Raw genomic sequence first — 20,217 nt, 5'->3', positions numbered from 1 at the left:
ATTCAACTAGGGTTTTTGAACATCTGTTACATTGCAATGGAGATTCACCTATGAAAAGCTGCAAGGCCTTTGCTTTTGTGTTATGTATATATCTTGATGTTTATGTGTGTATGACTAAATATCATGTACATGATTTCAAAATCGACATAAATAATGAGTATCCATGAATAAAATTTAAAAAAATGGATCCAAATAGCTTTAATTCACATGATTTTAAAATGTTCAATTTAAATTGGGTGAACAAATGAAAGTAAAATGTCTTTAAAATTACTTAACATGAAAGTCTCTTCATGGTCAAACTAATAAAATGTTGCTGTCCATAAATTGTCTAATATTAATTGTTTCTAGAACTTTTCTTCAACAGGAAATTGATGACAAACCCTGTTCTATACATTTGTCTGATATCTTGTTTTTTACAGTAAAATTAGTATATTAGATTTGACATGTATGGGATTACTCAAATGTTTTTGTTAGGGACAGTTGATTAATTTACAAAAGTTAAAATGTTAACTGTTTAATAACACCAAATATTCTCAACTCCTTAAATTCCTGGGGGTAACATACTTCATAATTATTGGTGTTTTCATAGATGGGCAAATAAAAAGATTTTAAAATTTCTTTATGTCATCACTAAAAACAAGGTTACTAAGAGTTAAGGCCTAACAGGTACAATTCTATATACTAAAGGATCCAAAAGTTTCAACTGTGTTTCAGTTAGAGTACTATAAATACCATAAATTATTTTATCTTATTAAAATGGAGAAATTTATCTAAATTCAGAAATTTCATAAGAGTTGTTCCAAAATGTGAACAAAATAGGGGTCAACAGACATAAAAGAGAAAAATGAAATGTTCTAGGTGTGGAAATATATTTAGTAGAAGGAAAAAATGTTTCTGGGTAGGAATGTCCTTCTGTGATGAAATACATGAGGGTTTAAGTAAGTGCTAAGAAATGCTGTGTGTAAATAAAGGGCAAATTTTAACAAGTTTGTGTGTAACTAAGTTGGTTATATATATGTGATATAATCAGTTAAAGCTATTTAAGGTTTTTCCTAATGTCAAATATTAATGTACTAATATAAACCAAAGATTCCATATGCTAAAATGACAGTAATTTCTTTAAAACACTAATTTATTCTCAGCATTGTGTCTGTTCAGTTTTATTCTTTAGAATTATTAGTCTTAAGAATTTTGGTTTGTACAATTGTGGTTAAACAATAATATTTAGAATATTATACCATATTACAGAGTTTAAATTTGTTTAAAAAATAAACTATATTAATATAAATATATCAAGGAAATTTGGAGTGGTTACTCTTCTTTGTATATTAAATATGTTCACATCTTCCATGTATACAAGTCTTATAAGCAGAAAATTTATCAAGCTGCTGCTCTCCAAATTAAACTTGTCTGTATGGTAACTTTAAACTTATAAGAATATTACATTTTATTGGGGATTTATCTATATCATTTAATGTTGGTAACAGGACCTGCTATCAAAAGGATATATGTAAAATTTTATGTTACCTTCTATACTGGGATAAATATGTAAATGTATTTCTATAAGTGAGAGCCTGATTTGTTTAAATGTTAATATTGTGAAACATGAAAGCATTTGCCACTATGCTACACAAAATGAAAGTTAAAAGCTCTCTCATTCTCTCCATGATTCATGTTTTAAATGTAATGTTACACTATGTTGACTGATGTTCATGTAGACTCGAGAAAGATTGTATGTAACCTTTGTAAAATGATGTTTAAAGAGGAGGCAATGATCAACTTCAGAACAGTGCTTAGGATTTGTGAAGAGCCCCACATTACCTGAAATATGGCTCTGCCTCCCATGTTATTGCATGTTAGAATGACTCCAAAATAAGCTCAACTTTAGCTCATTTAAAGTTACATTCAAAAGACTGTTTTATTTTTTTTCATCTTATTGTTGTTTTTGTAAAGTTACTGTGATCTCAAACAGGGGAGACAAAACTCAAGATAGCTATTGCACAAATTAAATATGATTTTACTGTTGTTAGTTCCATTTTGTATTTTCCTTGTACGCTCTATGCCTGTTGCCTGATTAATGTTCTGCAAAGTACAACTTCATGAACAAGTCACCTAAATTAAGTTGAGATAATAAGGCATCACCTATAGGATAGAGAAGATAATATAGACCCCTATAAAATAAAAGGGGGTAAATAACTGTAAAGTTATAGACATTGAAGTTAAAGCCCAGTACTCTGACTTTATGACTGGTAAGACTAGCTTGCTGGATGTTTAAGATCCAGATTAGATATCAAGACTAAAATAAAGGGGCCAAGAACACCAATATTTGCTCTTGCCCTCAGAGTCAGCTTGAATTTGGGGAACAAGAGAACTTCTTCAAGGAGCTTTGCAATTCTTGACCACATGACCTCCCCATCAGGGAGATTGTTGAGACCACTAGATGAAGAAAATCCAATTGGTGCACCTGTTGCAGAGGAGGGTCAATGGAAAAGGGAGATATCCCGATGCTTCCAAGGGATGCCACCTCTTCAAGGAGACCCTACCTCGTGAATGGCATTAAAGGAGCTAAGAAGCTGCTCTCAAGTTCCCCACAAATGACTCCTGTGGGAACTCAGCTGACTCTTAAGAAACAGGAATAGTTCAATTCGACCAGCTTGGTCTTAACCACCTAGCAAAACAGTTAAAACCAAAACATAGCCATTCTTCGGCATTTGAAAAAGAAACAATAGTTAAATGTAACTTAAGACGTACACTTGTGTTAGCCCCCTAGAATAAGTAAAGACTGGAGGCTACCAAAAAAAGCATACTCAACATGTTACTTCTCATTGTCTAGCTGCTTTTGCAGTATTAGACTGTCCATTTACAGATCAAAACTGATAATTCTCCAACTTTTACTAGTTCTTTTCAACAGTTTTGCCCCCAATTTTATAATGCACATGGAACTGGTATTCCTTATAAACTCAAGGCCAAGCCATTGTAGAATGAGCTCATTTATCTAGTAAGATACAATTATAAAAACAAAAAGGGGTAGATAAGACCCCACAAAAAAGCTTAATCATATATTGTTTGTTTTAACTTTTAAAATTGTGATTCAGAAAGTCACACAGCAGCCAAGAGACATGTCTTCTGCCATGACAGGTCCATTGGGTCTAGTTTGGTGGAAAGATTTACAAAGAGAATAGTGGAAAGGACCATATCCAGTAATAATGTGGAGTGGAGGTTATGCTTGTGTCTTTTCAGAAGGAGCACTCTGCCCTATTTGGGTACATAAACATGCCATCAAGCATGGAGGACTTGGAGCCAAGTTTTAAGTGGTTGAAGATCTAGCCAGAGACATCATCCCTGTTCTTCCAGGAGAGCCAGAATTCAATGAGAAGAAGGAGAAAGAAGAATCAAGTGAACCAAACACTCCATGTACCTTTGTGGGGATAAATGAGGAATCTGATTTGACAGGCTAAAAATGTGACCGAACAACTAGAATTTAAATCTCCAATCTCAATGTTTGTAGCCATGTTAGCTCTGTTGAGCTCCCAGGTTTCCATACCCTCAGAATCAAGAGTCAGGACCATGAAGAAGCTCTCAAAACCAAGATCCAGAACCTGAAAATAACTGCTCATAATTTGCATTTTAAATAATATTAAAAATGGGGAGATGTGGGAAGTCATCCTAACCTAGCAGAATCAGGCAGTTTCCTGTCTAGTTTCTCTGACAGAATGGCTCCCCTAACTCTACCCTATCCAGTCCATCACCGAAGAATCTTGACCCCTTTACCTATCTACAAATAAAATAGAGTTGGGCTACTCTGAGTTGTTGTTATTAGAGGCCAGAATTAGTATAGCCAGACCCATCATGCCCCCTCTCGAGCAAACTGTATCTAAGGACCTTAGATATAGTACCTTATCCAGTTGTTGATAACAACACTGTGAAGTGGTGAGTGTTGCTCTCTGCCAGAGAATGGTAATGGTGTTGGTGGTGATGGTGGTAGAACAGATTCTTTTGAGGTGGAGGTGGCGGTGGTAATGATGTTGGTGGTGATGGTGCCAATGGTGTTAATGGTGATGATGATAGTGATGGTGATGGTAATAATGACAGAGTTTGTTCTAATGGTAATTGTATTAAGGAGATGATGGTGATGATGGTGACAGTAGTGCAGTTGGTGTTGCTGATGGAGATGGAGGTGGTGATAGTGATGGTGTTGGTGATGGTAGTTGATGTGATGGTGATGGTAGTGAAGGTTGTAGTGCTGGTATTATTAATAAAGGTGATGATTATGGTGTTGGAGGTAGTAGTAGTGGTATGATATTAACGGTGGTGGAGATAGTGGGGATGATGTGGATGATGAGCATGGTGGGGACAAAGGCAGTCATGGTGATTTTACTAACAGCAGTGGTGGGGTGATGAAGGAGGTACAGGAGCATGTTATGGTTTCAGCAGCAGTTGGCATGAGTCAATGCTAGGTAGTGGTTAAAGCCCAATCTTCAAGATCCTTAACACTTGAACGTGAACCCTAGATCCAACTCTTATTCTTAGGATGCTCATAACCATGTTAGTCATCTCAGTCTGTCTCACTTACTTACTCAGTGGGGTGGGGTCATGGGACCCACCTAAGGTGACTGGAGGGTAAATGAAATAAGTACAATGAACTTAACCCAGGAATGGCATGAATGCCTTCCCCAAGATTATGCGTTTACAACACTATCCAAGACTGCCAGTCCTACTGACTCTAATGTCTCCAGATTTTCATTTATTTCTGACTCTGTTCAGCTCTGGTGACCTCACCATAACCAACCCTCCATTTGCCCTGTAAATACACTTTCTTGGGCTGGGGGTGAGCCCAAATGTAAAACAATTGCTTTGAATGTGCAAAGCACTGGGTTCAATCACCTACACTTTCAAATAAAATTTATTTCATAAACAAATAAATAAACTCTCTTGTGTCACAGAGTAGAGGCAGCTTTATGTAACTCTGATCCCTGCCTTCTGTGTGACTTCAGGGAACCCAGTGCAGATTGCCACAGGTTAATACACTCTGCCCCAAAAGATGGTGAAGATCAGAAATGTTCCATCCAATATGCTCACCTTTGCCCACTCTTTCTAAAGACCCCTCCACACCTTGCATATATGACCACTTAGCGGCTGTTCTTGACCAAGACTGTCCTCCCAAACCTATGTACACATACCATGAGAAGACAGGAAAGCCCACACATGCTAGACATTCTTGTGCCTCCCTCTCCCTATATCTAATTGGTCCCAAATTTCTTCCCACCCAGAATCACATCTCTACACTGTTGCTGCCAGGTTTGCCTTACAGTGGCTCTTGCCTGGCAGGGTGACCCCTCCTGCTTCTGTCTCTGTGCCACCACACACTTCTCTACTGCAGACATATGCCCTAAGCCATGCTGGCTCAGAGCCTCCCTCTGCCCCATTCCAGGGCATGGGATCAACCCCTTTCATTCTGTGTGCTTTGAGGTCATTCTTTGGTCATGATGAAACGATGGAAACCCAAATCCAGTGTGCCTGGTTCTAACCCAGCTCTGCTATGCCACTTACTACCTGTGTGAACTCAGGTTAGTTAATTAATGTATCTTTATGTCATTTGACTTATATATGAATTGGGTCCCATGACCGTACCTACTTCCTAAGATTTGGGGGAGTAGGAGTGATACGCACAAATCCTCTTAAGGTATAACTGTGCCCTGGTGCTCCCTAGAAAATGTCTATAGTTCCAACACAGTTCACACCATACTCACCTCCCAAGTTTTGTCTGTTGGCTGCCAATAGACCCTCTTAATAGGGGTGGGAGGGGCTTCCTGGACTTCCTAATGTCCAGGCTGTATAGGCCAGATGCTCTCCTGTGGCTCTGACACCTGGAATAGAGCACTGTGATAAACACAGACTCTGGACTGGCCCACCTGAGGCTCCAGGCCCAGCACTGTCCTCTACAGTGGTGTGGGGGAATGCCTGCAGCATGCTACACTACAGTCTGACCACCTGCATGCCAAGCAGCATCAAAGTTTCCATGGTTGTGATGACCAGGAACAGCCTTGGTCCTCCAAGTCACTCCAAAGGTCCAAAGAGTCATGGCCTTTTCATAGCTCCAGAGTAAGAACTCCAGGTTAGCAGCCCCCAGGTATCTTCCCTGTTTCTCTGGCTTCTGGCAATTTTTCCCACCCCCACTGTGAGCACACATCCAGAGGACTCTGGACCCTGGCAATGCCATTGGAGATCAGGACAGCCGTGTCTGTCCAGGAAACATCAGACAGTGGGTTTATCCATGTGGCTAGGGGAAATCCCCCCTCTCCCTGTGGATGAGGCATAAGGTGAGAGCAGCCACCAGACTACCGAAGGCCCTGAAGCTGCAACTGCACAGCCCACACCACAACTCCTGCCCAAACTAAAGAGCTCTTCAGACCCCCCACCCTTCCTGCTGCCCATCAGCCCAGGACACATCTGGGCACCCACAGAACACCAACCACACCACACAACTCAGCGTTCCTGTTAGCAGAAAAAAAGGGGATCCAAGAAAAATTTTGCAAATCAGCTCAGCTCTCTTATTCAGGAATGGAGTCATGGTTCTGATGGACCCACTTTCCTGGTGGAAAATGAGCCACTGAACAAAGAATGGGATGAGGTTTATATAGGTTTATACTGAGAGTTGATTTAGTGAGCCTGTCAGAATGGGCACTCAGGAAACTGAGTTGGGTTGGGGGTCAGTGGCCAGCACCTGGAGAGGAGTTACCTTGGAAGTGATTAGTGTTTCCTAGAGACTATCATTCTAGGTTTGATGACACACTTTCTCCCAACCAGTGGCCAGCATCTGAAGTGGATTTATCTTGAGAGGAAAGATATCAATGTATGGCTTTCACAGGCCACAAGCTCTTGGGGTTTTTTCCTTTCCTCTATCCAATAGTCCCCACTCCTAGAACTGAGGGCTCCCTCCACCACTCACCCATGAGGCCCTTTCATCTGCTGGTCCAGATGCCAGGGGCTTCCTGCCCAAGGAATTGCCCCAAGTCCTTCACATTACTTCAGTGGGCTGGACTCCAGCTGTTTCCTCCCAGAATGCAGAACTGGAGAGGGGGATATTAACCATGGGGTGGGCCTCCAGAGTGGGGCTCAAAGCCCCTCCTCTCTGGACTCTCCATCCAGTCATGACTGTGCCCCAGAGACCTACTCTTGAAGCCCAGGATTAGCTTGGGGTGGTCTGGGCAGGTGGGTATCCCATGCCCTTACGGGGACTTGCTGTGGGGGTTCAGACACAGTGAGATAGGGAGGAAAAGTGGGGAGTCCAGAAGGGGACTGAGGAGACCCTGGGAGCTGGGACATGCATGGCCCAGGCTGCTTATGGCCAAAGGCTGTGCAGGGAACATGGATAGTGGCTCAGTGAGGGACCCAGGGTCAACAGCTTGGGGACCATTGGGAGTCCCAGTAGGGAAGCAGGCATGGGTGAGGACCTTATGTACTCCTAGGGCCCAAGACTCTTGGAGTCACTTCTGCGAGGATTAGAGAGTTCTCCAGTATCAGAAAAAAGAGAAGATAATATAAAAAGTAAAATGAATTTAATCGCAATTTGACCAAAATGGAAGAAGCAGCTGATCTGCCCCAGCCTGTCCCACAGAAGCACTGCAATCTACAGTGATGAAGCCACGAGATAGGACAGAGAAGCTGAGTTGTTTCTGCTGTCCCACAGATGTACTGCCATCCACAGGAAGGAATCTGGGAGACAAAGATATGTAAAGTGAGGGGGATGTTAGGGAGCCCAATATCCTCCAACTTTGCATTCCTTCCTGGCACTGGCTTTGGCCTGGTCAAAGTTTCCATTCTGAGCATGGGACAGTTGCCTACTGGTAGCTGGTACACTGACAGGAAATGCCAGGGACTGAGCACAAAGCAATCTGGAGCCTGATTCTCTGGGATCTGGGATCTGGAAGCAGGGAAAGGAAAGTCAGCAGAAGCAGCGAAACCTTGTGCATTCTGCTGCCAAAGTCAACCTAGAAGGCTCTTGGTAGATGCCTGCACTCCACATCTGACCAGGGCTGGACATGCCACTTGACCCCTCTCAACTACTCTACCAACTGAGCAAGACCATCATTATGGAGGGCTGGGGACATCTGTAGTCTGGATTCTCCAAAAGAGCCAATGCTGCCTTTGCATCTGGAGGATGACATATATTTTTATTTACCTTTCACTACAACCACTTCTTCCCTGCAGGGGCAGAAGTGCCTCTCAGGTCAGTGTCATTCCCTAAACCATATGGGTCAGATCCTCTTTTCTAGTGATGGTCCCCATCATTCGGTCCCTTTCATTGAAGGACTAGACACATCATGTCTGGCCTGGTCAGGACCACAATCTGCATCCACATTCCCAGTTAAAGACAAAAACTTCCCCAGACTGCACTGTCCTCTAAAGGCTCAGGAGACTCCCAGAAGCTGCCAGAAGGTCACTCCAGAAGAGATCTTGGAACTTACCCCACAGTGTGCATGAGTCTTCCACTGAGGGTGATCACTGAGTTAAAACATCCATAGAGCCTGGTGCAATGGCCACATTGTAATGCCCACAAATGGGAAGCCGAGGCAAGAGGATCATACATTTGAAGCCACCCCATTTGACTTAGTGAGATCCTGTGTTGAAACAAACAAAGTCTGGAAGAGCACCCCTGGGTTCCATACCCAGTACCACAAATCAACAGATACATGTATGCTTTTTAAACATCCATACACTGATGTGCAGTCAGCATCAGGGCTGAAGATGATCTCAGACCTGCCTGTGGAGAAAGCAAGTACCCAGTACCACTATGCCTGGTCCTGCCTCAGCAGACCTGGCCCTGCTGCCTGTCACATCTATCAACTAAGCTTGGTACCAGTGTGTCTAGGACAGGGTTGCCCTGGTCTTTATCTTGGCATTTGACCTTGTCTTATCTTGGCTCACCTCAGCCCTAGACTTGGTGTGGTCTTTGGTTTTAGTCTTCAATAGATCCTAGGCCTTGTGTCCTATCCTGCTGTATACACACAGGTTTTTGTGTGCTCCTAGATTTAACTTAAATCTAGGTATGTCCGAGTCTCTGAATGAGCCCACCAACACATGGGGCTCCCTCATGGACAACTGCTTGGTAGATGGTGCCTGTCATTTCACTGGAACATGCAGACAGAATAGCCTTGCAGGCAACAGGACAGGACCTGGCTCCTCCTTGACCTGTTCCTGCCAGCATTCTAACCTGGAGGGTGCTGGTAGTACAACAAAAAGTATGGTCCCTGGGACAGATGGACCTGGGTTCTTGTACCTGCTCTGCCACTGGTAGTTTGGGTACCACTGGCAGAGTTGTATCAACCCCCTGAGCATCCTGTGCCATTTGGAAACTGAGGTGATCACTGTTCCCTTACACTCTTGAGGCTGATGGTCCATGACATCTGGTGTGTCTTCCATACTGCCAGCTTCAGGGCAGGGAATGTGCCCTCAACAAATGAAAGCTCTGCCCTCCCTGGCCGTAACATCAGGATGGAGCCTGGAGCCCCTCCTGCCCTCTCACATTGGGAGTCTCCTCTCTTAGCACCCCACAGTTCATGCCCCCACACCCCTCACTTGCTCTTTGCTCACATTTTCTCTCCCCTACTAAAATATCCATTGCCTGGCTTCCCCTGTACCCTGCAGAACCCCCAAAAGGAGGTTTAGTCCCAATCCTTGGGCTAGGTGCTGGGGCAGAGGCCAATATGGCAGCTCAGGGAGGGCCCATCCTGGCCAGGAGTTGTTGATGCCAGCTCTGTGGCCATGCCCTGCTTGAGGTTGGCACACAGGCCTGGTCAGGGCATTGCAGAAGGATGTTGCTTTACAGAAGAATGCTACACAGCTGATGGGAGAGTGCTGGGAGAGTGGCAGGCAGCAGTGCAAGGCTCTCCAGGCAGAGGTCAAGGGCTAGAGCAAAGACCCCTGTGGGAAGGACCACTCTCTAGCATCTAGCAGACAGAGGTTCCCCTAAAATCCAGCTAATGAGTGCACATAGTGTTCCATGAGCAAGTACCTGTGAACAAATGCACACAACTCCATGGTCGAAACTTCAAAACCAGAAAGGTGCTGAAGCTGGGGTGCCTTGGCTTGAGTCCATCCAATGAGCAGGTCTGGTCCAGCTCCCTGTGACCTTTGCTGCAGCTGCACTGCAGCCCTGCACACTTTATCCAGTGTGGGCTGGCAGGGAGCCAAAGGGCGTGCGTGATATGCCTGGAGAAAAACAGGAAGCTATTACAATTGGCAACTTGTATGCTTGAGCTTGTGAATGCTTGACCTTTAACAGGATTGGGTGGACATATCTGATCGAAATTGCTTATGCATGAGACTGCTTATATATATTGAGGGTGAGACTGTTTTTTGGGGGTTGTTGTTGTTGGGATCCGAATAAAGAAAAAGCTCCTTCATGACAATCTGAGGTGTACCTGTCTTTATGTCCCGCTAGACAGTGACAATCCAGCTTCTCCACTTCTTTGCATTCACTCCATCGAACAAGAGTTTCTTCCATTCATCTGATAAAAAACTCCCATGTCACATTGCACCCAACATCTCATGGGCACATCTTGCCTGAGTGGATAAACACTCTCCTCTCCCAAGTTCAAATGTTTTACAATTTCTGGAAGTGGGCAAGTGATTGCTCCATCTGCTTTATTGAACCCAAGGGATTCAACCTTGAGGTGGTTTTATGCTTGTCCAGTTACCATCTAGCTTCTCAAATACTTCCTACCAGTTTGCTGGACTTAGAGTATATTTGGAAATGTCCATTTAACTCGTCCTCAATGGCACTAGATATTTTCATTTTATGAAAGTTCTTTGCCAATCAGGAAAGAGAGATCTGACCTTCCAGCATGGCTTTTATTTATGTTTCTGAGTGCCAGGACATAAACCCTCACAAGGTGGATGCTTTTGTCCAACCTCAGTTTGGTGGGTTCCTTATCTCCTGAAAGTCCCTGTTGAATGTTCTGCATGAAGGTAAGTATGATGTCCTTAAACTATGACTTCAGGCTCAGAGGAGCTGTGCAGAGCCTAAGTCCAACTCTGAACATAGGTTTGAGATCCTCAAGAGGCATGCAGAGAGGGAGGCTCCAGGGTAAAACAATGTAGAGGGGAGTGCCAGGAGGAAGAGCAGACCTGGAGACTGCAGAGGAGCAAGGGACCCAGTGAGGGGTGAAAAACACCTGCAGTTGGGCTTAAAAAAAAAAAAAAAAAAAAAAAAAAAAAGCAGGCCCTGCAGCTACAAACAATGCAAGTTCTACTGCACACTACCTAGGAGTGAAAGGAGAGGAGAAAAAAGACAGGAATCATGAGAGACAGAACAATAAAAACGAGGTATGCTTACCCACAGGACACAGATTTCTGCCAATCTGAATGACAGGATCCCTGAGTACAAGGAATCAGTAACCTCCATACCAGGGTGACAGAGTGGTGCTTGTTCACAATGCTTAGCTAGTCCTCCCTGATGGGGGTGAAACTGTCCTGGGCCTGATGTCCCACAGTCTTATCCATGTGGGAGTGGTTCCTTATTCCAGGATCCCAGGATCCCAGAGGGTTTTCGCCTGGGGCAGAGGCAGTGGCCAGGGGCAAGTCACAGAAGATGCTGACAAGAGTTGAAAATCTGGCCTTCATCCACTGGTCCCAGGGACCTCATCCACACTGGGTGTGTTTCAAGCATCCCTAGGGGCACAGCCCCAGGAGCTAAGTGGTGTGCAGATGGAGGCAAAGGAGTGATGGGTGAGGTCCTCGGTGCCCTTTGAGTTGAGACCCAGTAACACTGGTCTCGTGGTGGCAGGCTCTGAGGAGAAGCCTGTCCGAGTGGCTGCACCAAAGGGCAAGAAAGGTTCCTGGAAGGAGGAGGAATCCAGGGCTCCCCAAGATTCCTCTGCAGTGTTGACTGGGACAGTCTTGTGAGGCCCAAGAAGGTGTCCTTGCCTTGGAGTGAAAGGTCCTCACCACCTCCCTCATGTCATCACAGGAGCAGGCAACCTATTGCTCAGAGGATGCGAAGCAGCTTGGGAGGGCTAGGGGAAGCTCACCCACTGGACCCAGAGATTCTGAGGACTGAGAATGAGGGATGCTCACCAAGAGGCCACAGAGATTTCAGAGCAGTGGTGGGAAAGGGGTGATGAGCAGAGGATCCAGAGGAGACTGAGCACTGGTAGGTGTGGGGTACACACCCACAGGGCCCAGAGACTGAGCACTGCTCAGGGAGGGGCACACCCACAGACCCCAGAGGAGACTGAGCACTGCTGGGTGAGGGGTGCTCACCCAAAGGATCCAGAAGACAGGGAACACCCGAGAGACAGGGTTGCACAACCTTGGAAATGCCCCCTAGGACCCTGAGGACTGCTGGGTGAGGGGCGCTCACTCGCAGCAACAGTGAGTGACTAAACTGGGAAAGACAGAGCAAAAAAGGGTGGGGGGTGCTACCCTCAACACTCAGGGGTGTCTGAACACTGGTGGGTGAGGGGCGCACATCCACAGGGCCCAGAGAAGACTGACCACTGGGGGAGGAAGGGTGCTCACCCTCAGAAACCAAGGAGACAGAGCACTGGTGGGAGAGGGGCGCTCACCCACAGGACCCAGACTCCTGGCAGCCTGGAGGACAGGATCCCTCAACCCAAAGTCTCAGATCCCTCCCTGTGAGGGAGATGGAGTGGTGCTTGTTCACAGGTCTTAGCTAGTCCTCCCCGATGGGGGCAAAACTGTCCTGGGCCTGATGTCCCACTGCACTGTCCATGTGGGAGTGGTTCCTTATTCCAGGATCCCAGAGGGTTTTCGCCTGGGGCAGAGACAGTGGCCACAGAAGATGCTGACAAGAGTTGGAAAACTGGCCTTCATCCACTGGTCCCAGGGACTTTAGCTACTCTGGGCATGTTTCAAGCATCCCTAGGGGCACAGTCCAAGGAGCCGAATGGTCTGCAGATGGTGGCTAAGGATGATGGGTGGGGGTCCTCGGTGCTCTTTGAGTTGAGACCCAGTAACACTGGTCTGGTGTTGGCAGGCTCTGAGGAGAAGCCTGTCCGATGGCTGCACCAAAGGGCAAGCAATGTTCCTGAAAGGAGGAGGAATCCAGGACTCCCCAAGATTCCTCCACAGTTGACTGGGACAGTCTTGTGAGGCCCACAAAGGTGTCCTTGCCCTGGATGGAGAGGCCCTCACCACCCCCTCAGGTCATTACAGAAGCCAGGCAGCCCATGACTCTGAGGACAGGATGCTTGGGAGGGCCAGGGGAAGCTCACCCACCGAACCCAGAGACTCTGAGGACTGGAGCTGAGGGGTGCTCACCCACAGGCCTCAGAGATTTCAGAGCAGTGGTGGGCCAGGGGTTCTGAGCGAGAGGACTCAGAGGAGACTGAGCACTGTTCGGCGATGGGCACTCACCCACAGTGCCCAGAGGTACTGAACACTGCTCGGGGATGGGCAATACCCACAGACCCCAGAGGAGACTGAGCACTGCTGGGTGAGGGGCGCTCACACAGAGGACCCAGAAGACAGGGAACACCGGAGAGCCAGGGGCGCACACCCTTGGCAGCTACCCCCAGAGGACCCTGAATAGTGCTGGGAGAGGGGCAATCACCCACAGGCCCCAAAGGACATTGATCAAAAGAAGGCCGGGGTGCTCACCCACGGGAACCACTGGACCCTGGGCACTGCTGGGCGAGGGGTGCTCACCCATAGGACCCAGAACAGACTGAATGCTGGTGGGCCACTGATGCCACCCACAGGACCCTGAGGACACTGGGCACTGCTGGGCATGAGGCACTCAGTAGCAGGCCCCAGTGCAGAAGGAGGAATAGTGGGCCAGGGCCCCCTGACAAACAGGATCTTGAGAAAAGCCAAGAGTAGTGGAGTGGGGCACGTACCCCAGGGACAATGACACTGAGTACTGCTGGGTGAGGGGCACTCACACACAGGACCCAGAGGACACTGGGGAATGGAGAGTGAGGGGCGCCCACCCCCAGGAACCAGGGTGGGTGGCAAGACTGGACTCACACTGCTGGGGGAGGGGCACTCACTCACAGCAACTGGAAACAACAGAGCAAAGAAGGGAGGGGGGTGCTTACCCACAAAACTCAGGGGTGTCTGAGCACTGGTGGGTGAGGGGCTCTCATCCACAGGGCTCAGAGAAGACTGATCACTGGGGGAGGAAGGGTGCTCACCCTCAGGAACCAGGGAGATAGAGCACTGGTGGGAGAGGGGCGCTCACCCCCAGGACCCAGACTCCTGGTACCTCGAGGACAGGCTCCCTTAGCCCAAGATCTTAGTACCCTGCCTGTGAGGTGCCGAGTGGTGCTTGTTCACAGGGGTTAGCTAGTTCGCCCCGATGGGGCAAAACTGTCCTGGGCCTGATGTCCCACTGTCCTGTCCATGTGGGAGTGTTTCCTAATTCCAGGACCCCAGAGGGTTTTCGCCTGGGGCAGAGGCAGTGGTCAGGGGCAAGTCACAGAATATGGTGACAAGAGTTGGAAATCTGGCCTTCATCCACTGGTCCCAGGGACCTTAGCTACACTGGACGTGTTTCAAGCATCCCTAGGGGCACAGTCCAAGGAGCCCAATGGTGTGCAATGGTGGTGAAGGAGTGATGGGCGCAGGTCCTCGGTGCCCTTTGAGTTGAGATCCAGTAACACTGGTCTGGTGGTCGCAGGCTCTGAGGAGAAGCCTGTCCCAGTAGCTGCACCAAAGGGCAAGCAAGGTTCCTGGAAGGAGGAGGAAAATCCAGGGCTCCCCAACATTCCTCCAGAGTTGACTGGGACAGTCTTATGAGTTTCAAGAAGGTGTCCTTGCCTTGGATGGAGAGGCCCTCACCACCCTCTCAGGTCATTACAGAAGATAGGTGACCTATGACTCAGAGGATGATCGGGAGGGCCAGGGGAAGCTCACCCACCAAACCCAGAGACTCTGAGGCCTGGGGCTAAGGGGCGTTCACCCACAGGCCTCAGAGATTTCAGATCAGTGGTGGGCCAGGGGTGCTGAGCGAGAGGACCCAGAGGAGACTGAGCACTGTTGGGCGAGGTGCGCTCACTCACAGGGCCCAGAGGAGACTGAAGTCTGCTCATGGAGGGGCACTACCCGCAGACCCCAGAGGAGACTGAGCACTGGTGGGTGAGGGACGCTCACCCAGAGGACCCAGAAGACAGGGAACACTGGAGAGCCAGGGGCGCACACCCTTGGTAGCCACCCCCAGAGGACCCTGAAAAGTGCTCGGAGAGTGGCAATCGCCCACAGGCCCCGAAGGACACTGATCAAGAGAAGGCCAGGGGCGCTCACCCACAGGTACCACTGGACCCTGGGCACTGCTGGGCGAGGGGTGCTCACCCATAGGACCCAGAACAGATTGAATGCTGATGGGCCACTGATGCCACCCACAGGTCCCTGAGGACACTGGGCACTGCTGGGCGAGAGGCACTCACTAGCAGGCCCCAGTGCAGAAGGAGGAATAGTGGGCCAGGGCCCCCTCAGAAACAGGACCTTGAGGAAAGCCAAGAGTAGTGGAGTGGGGCACATACCCAATGACACTGAGTACTGCTGCGTGAGGGGCGCTCATCCACAGGGTCCAGATGAGACTGAGCACTTCTCAGGGAGGGGCACCACCCGTAGACCTCCAAGGAGACTGAGCACTGCTGGGTGAGGGGCGCTCACCAAGAGGACCCAGAAGGCAGGGAACACCGGAGAGCCAGAGACACACACCCTCGGGAGCCTCCCCCCAAGGACCCTGAGGACTACTGGTTGAGGGTGCTCACCTGCAGGCCATGAAGGACACTGATCAAGAGAAGGCCAGGGGCACTCACCCACAGGATCTGCCTGCACTGGGCCCTTGTTGGCGAGGGGCGCTCACCCATAGAACCCATAGAGGACTGACCACTGGGGGAGGAAGGTTGCTCTGCCACAGGAACCAGGGAAAGACAACACTGGTGAGAGAGGGGCACTCACCCACAGGACCCAGTGAATTCTGACCTGTTGGGGAATGAAAGGTGCTCACCCAGAGCAACAATGGAGATAGAACTCTCAAGTGGGAGGGGTGCTCACCCACAGCAATCACTGGACCCTGGGCACTGCTGGTCTAGGGTTGTTCACACACATGAACCACAGAACCCTGTTCAGTTTTGTATGAGTGCTGCTCACCTGCAGGACACAGAGGATAGTGGGAAATGGACGGTGATGTTCTCCCATTCCTAGGAATTTGGGGAGATTCCTACGTACCAGTGTTGGGTCACTCACTCACATCAAAGGGTAAAGTGAAGGGGGACATATCTGGGGGTCCTCAGTGTCAACATTAAGGGTTATCTGTGTGTTTGTGGGTGAGGAACACTCACCTGCAATAACTAGAGTGTACCGATTGAGATTGGGTGAAGGATGCTCACTCATAGGAATTGTGGGGAGTGGCCCGTTGAGCAAATTGTGCTTACCCACAGGAACCATTATTTTGGGAAATCATTCTTGAGGTAACCTTGCCCATTTGGTCCATTGTTGAATGAGTTGCCCCTCCCACATCTTCTAAAGTGGCCGAACACTTTGGGACCCTGAGGAGACTGAGAACTTTTTCATGAGGCTCCTACTGACAGGATCCCAAGGACAGGAATACTGGTGGGTTCAGATGCCATGCACAGGAAACTTTGGAAGATGAATATTGGTGGTTAGTGGGCATCTCCTGTAGGTCCTAGAGCACTCTGGAATGGTGTTTCAGGTGGGTTTTCTCTTAGGATGCACAGAAGACTGATCAATTGGTGAGATTTATGCTTTTCTGTAGGACCAGAAAAAGTGAGCATTGGTGAGAGAGATGTTCTCACCATCAGGCCCCAGTGTAGAATGAACAGGAATGGATTAGGGACCTCTCACATGTAGGACCTTGAGGAAACTGGACACTCGTGGGAATGTGACATGCATCTGAAACATACTGAGCATCATGAGCTCTGCTGGGTGAGTGTCCCTACTTTGTAGGACATTTAATGTCTATAGTACTCACATAAATGTAGTATTCACTCCTCGGAGATGTCTCAAGTTCTGATGTGATAATTTTGCTGATCTGTAGGTCTCATGTGTTCTTCAGTGTTCATCAAATGGTGCATTGTGTCCTGTCCCTGTGTTTCTTCCCATGGCAGACTGGGAAGAGTTTCTCCAGGTAGTGGGCTGGGGCTCTGCCCACCCTCCTCTTTGTATCCAGGAAGTTTGTGATGTCATAATGGGCTGGGGGAGGGGAAGGCACAGCTGCTTGGAGAGGGTGTTAGTGCCTTCATGATTGACTTGTCCCCAGTCTAACCTTTCCTTGGACCCAATGACGTCTACCTCCACTGTTTTGAGTCAGAGACCTGAAGAGCCTTGGTTAGATTCTGTTTCTGACTCTCTTGTCCCTTGTGTTCTATGAAAAATTCCCTGGGAGTGCTGTCCTGGGCCTCAGGGATTTAAGGTCACAATATGACTATGAAGTTTGAAGATGAGAGCCTCAGTTTCCCATATAGCCCCTGCTTTCTCAATAGGGACCCCAGGCCTGGTGTGTAAACCTTGTTTTCTCTGTGCTTAACCCTGGGACCCATGGGTCTCCCTTTTCCTTCCTCCATTTCTCCAGCCCTTACCAGGCATGTGCAGACCACTTGGTGTCTGGCCCTTGTGGGAACCCCACCCAATCATGCTGTACCTTTTCTTCTGACCCTGACAGGAGTTCCACAGGCTCCTGTGTGGTGCTCTCTGAAGGTGGGAAGGAAGTCCCACCACAGGCCCAGAATCTGTCGAAGACCCAGGGCTCCTCAGCCAGTGGTACTTATGACTAGGCAGGCCTGCCCCTCCCCCACAGGCTTGCCTCAGTGTCCCCAGTGCTATAGAGGTGGGGCATGTCCTTATTACCAACTTCCTCCCACCACAGACTGCACCAGGGGCTGTGGTTTTAGGAAAGGTCTGAGATGTCTGGGCTCCATGGGGACAGAAAATGACAGTGGTTTGGCTGCAAGACAGCAGCACTATCTGGGGGGTACCTGGGCGCTGAATGGCCAAAGTGTTTTCTCCTCCTCCACTTTGCTCTTCTTTCTCCCTCAGATGTTCTGGCAATGATTAAAGGGCAGTGTTTCCAAACCCCAAACCGTCAAGGGACAAATATAATGGTGTGCTCACATCACAGGGACAGCCTCAGAGCCTAGCTTGGGAGCTCCCCTCAGCCCTGGTCCACCCTGCTTTGGACCCTGCCCTGAGTCCCTCTCCCCTTCTGCCTATCTCCTTTGTCAGGGTGGGGAGGGGCAATGGAGTTCAGACCCAAGGGTGTTCTACTACTGAGCTACACCCCAGACCCCTTTGATTTTTATTTTGAGACATGGTTTAAGTTGCCCAGGGTGGCTTCAAACTTGATCCTCCTGCCTCAGCCTCCTGAGTAGCTGGGATTATAGGTGTGGACCACTGTGCCCAGCCTCAAACTTCTTCTTGTTAAACAGAGAACTTCTTTCAAAATGCATCATTTTGAAGTCTGTGAATTGTTTCATTCATTGTTTTCTCTTGCCATCAAGTCCAATGTACCACGTCATGTATATTCTACACTTGGTTCTCTTGCTACTTCATCCACTCCTTATCACAAGACCACACATTTCTAGTCCAAGATGGCATCTTATCTCACCTGAACTATTGAATCAATCTCTCAAGTCATGTCCCTGTTTATATGCCTCAATACCATTTACCTTCAATATGCTTCATATATGTAGTAGCATTCTAAGTATAAATCTGATCAACCCTCTCCTGATTAGTGCTTCAGAGGACTGGCATTGCTCTTAAGATAACATTCCTTTTGAGAGCACAAATGTTGCTTTATTATCTGACCTGCATCTACCTCCACTTTCTCACCTGTCTCCACAGTGACTCTTGTAATCCACTCTGCAACAATGCTGAACTTAATAGAATTGCATACTCGCTGTTCCTCCTATCACTTTGTCCATCTGCTCCCTCTTCACCTAGCTTACCTACACTTACTTTCAGGCATTAAATGACACTTGCTAAGCTAAAACTTCCTGTGTCCACATACTAGGTGAGTCCTCAGAAGTTTCTACAGTATCTATTCTCATGTAATACCACTCATGTCCAGACTAGAGATTGATAGCTGACTCCTCAATAGGTTGTGAACTTCAAGCAGGAAAGGTCATATCAACATCACATCTACAGCAGGGCAGGACCTGGTAAATGGTACCAGATGTGGCCAATGTTTCATCAATATTTGTTGGCTCATCCTTCAGAATGAGACATATCCCTTCGACTTTAAAGAAATCAATTCCCCTTAAGTAGAATAACTGCTACTTTCATCCTCCCAGAATACAAACTCTTTAGACATTACCACATAGCACATTTTGTAACTGCATTACCAACTTCTCAGATGTAGCCTTTTTACTCATGGAAAATATTAGGGTACCTCAGATGTCCTGCCCTTTTCAGCAATACTGACGCCAATGGAACATTCTTATGCTTTAATACACAGGATTCCATCAACTCAATGTGATTAAAATAAATGAGAACATTATGCAAATTACTGTAAAAGAGGACAGAAACAGTTTTTAAAGCTCTCTCTCGAGTCCTCCTCAGATACCTATATCATATGTAAGAGCTAATTTTATGTGTCAATTTTGCTAGGTCCTGAGGCCACGTTTTCATTAAATATGACTTTTACATTGCCATGAAGATATTTTGTAATGTGATTAACATTTAAATCAGTAGACTTTAACAAAGGCAGATTACCCTCTATTTGTGATGAGCCTTGTATCACCAGTTCAAAAACCTCAGAGGAAAGACAGACTTTATTCTCCTGATCAAGAATTCATCCCTGTGCAAGCGATATCTATGTTTAAAGGCCAATCACTATTTGATAGACCAATGCACATCAAAATGGATGAGAGGGCCTTACCAAAGGGAGACTTTTTCCCTCCTGAACACCCACAGCAACTTCCCCATGGACTTGTTGGTACTGGCATAGGGTTAGGAACAGGAGGGCAGCCTATTCATGCCAATCACCTGAACAAAGGCCTTGGAATGGGAAACAGGGCCTGCAGGCATTGAGGGCCCCTTGGTGGCTGTATGGAAAACATGAGGCTATTTGGATCTGGGATGAACATGGGCCCAATAAGTGAAATCCTAAATAATACACTGAAGACAGGAGGGAATCACTGGAAAGCAGGGAGGAGGGGGAGGTGGAGGCAGCATCCCTAGGATGAAAAGGAACACTGACGGCATTGAGGGTGCTGGCATGTAGCTCAT

The 20,217-nt window shown here is 47.6% G+C and overlaps 1 protein-coding gene across 1 annotated transcript in view; it reads left to right on the top strand.

The window, feature by feature from the left end:
- LOC306656057 (olfactory receptor 1D2-like) overlaps positions 1-20,217 on the top strand; it is a 382,885-nt gene that overhangs the window by 246,214 nt on the left and 116,454 nt on the right.

This window comes from Sciurus vulgaris (assembly GCF_902686455.1).
Source record: "Sciurus vulgaris genome assembly, chromosome: 3".
NCBI lineage: Eukaryota > Metazoa > Chordata > Mammalia > Rodentia > Sciuridae > Sciurus > Sciurus vulgaris.
This window is presented reverse-complemented; position numbering and strand designations above follow the sequence as displayed.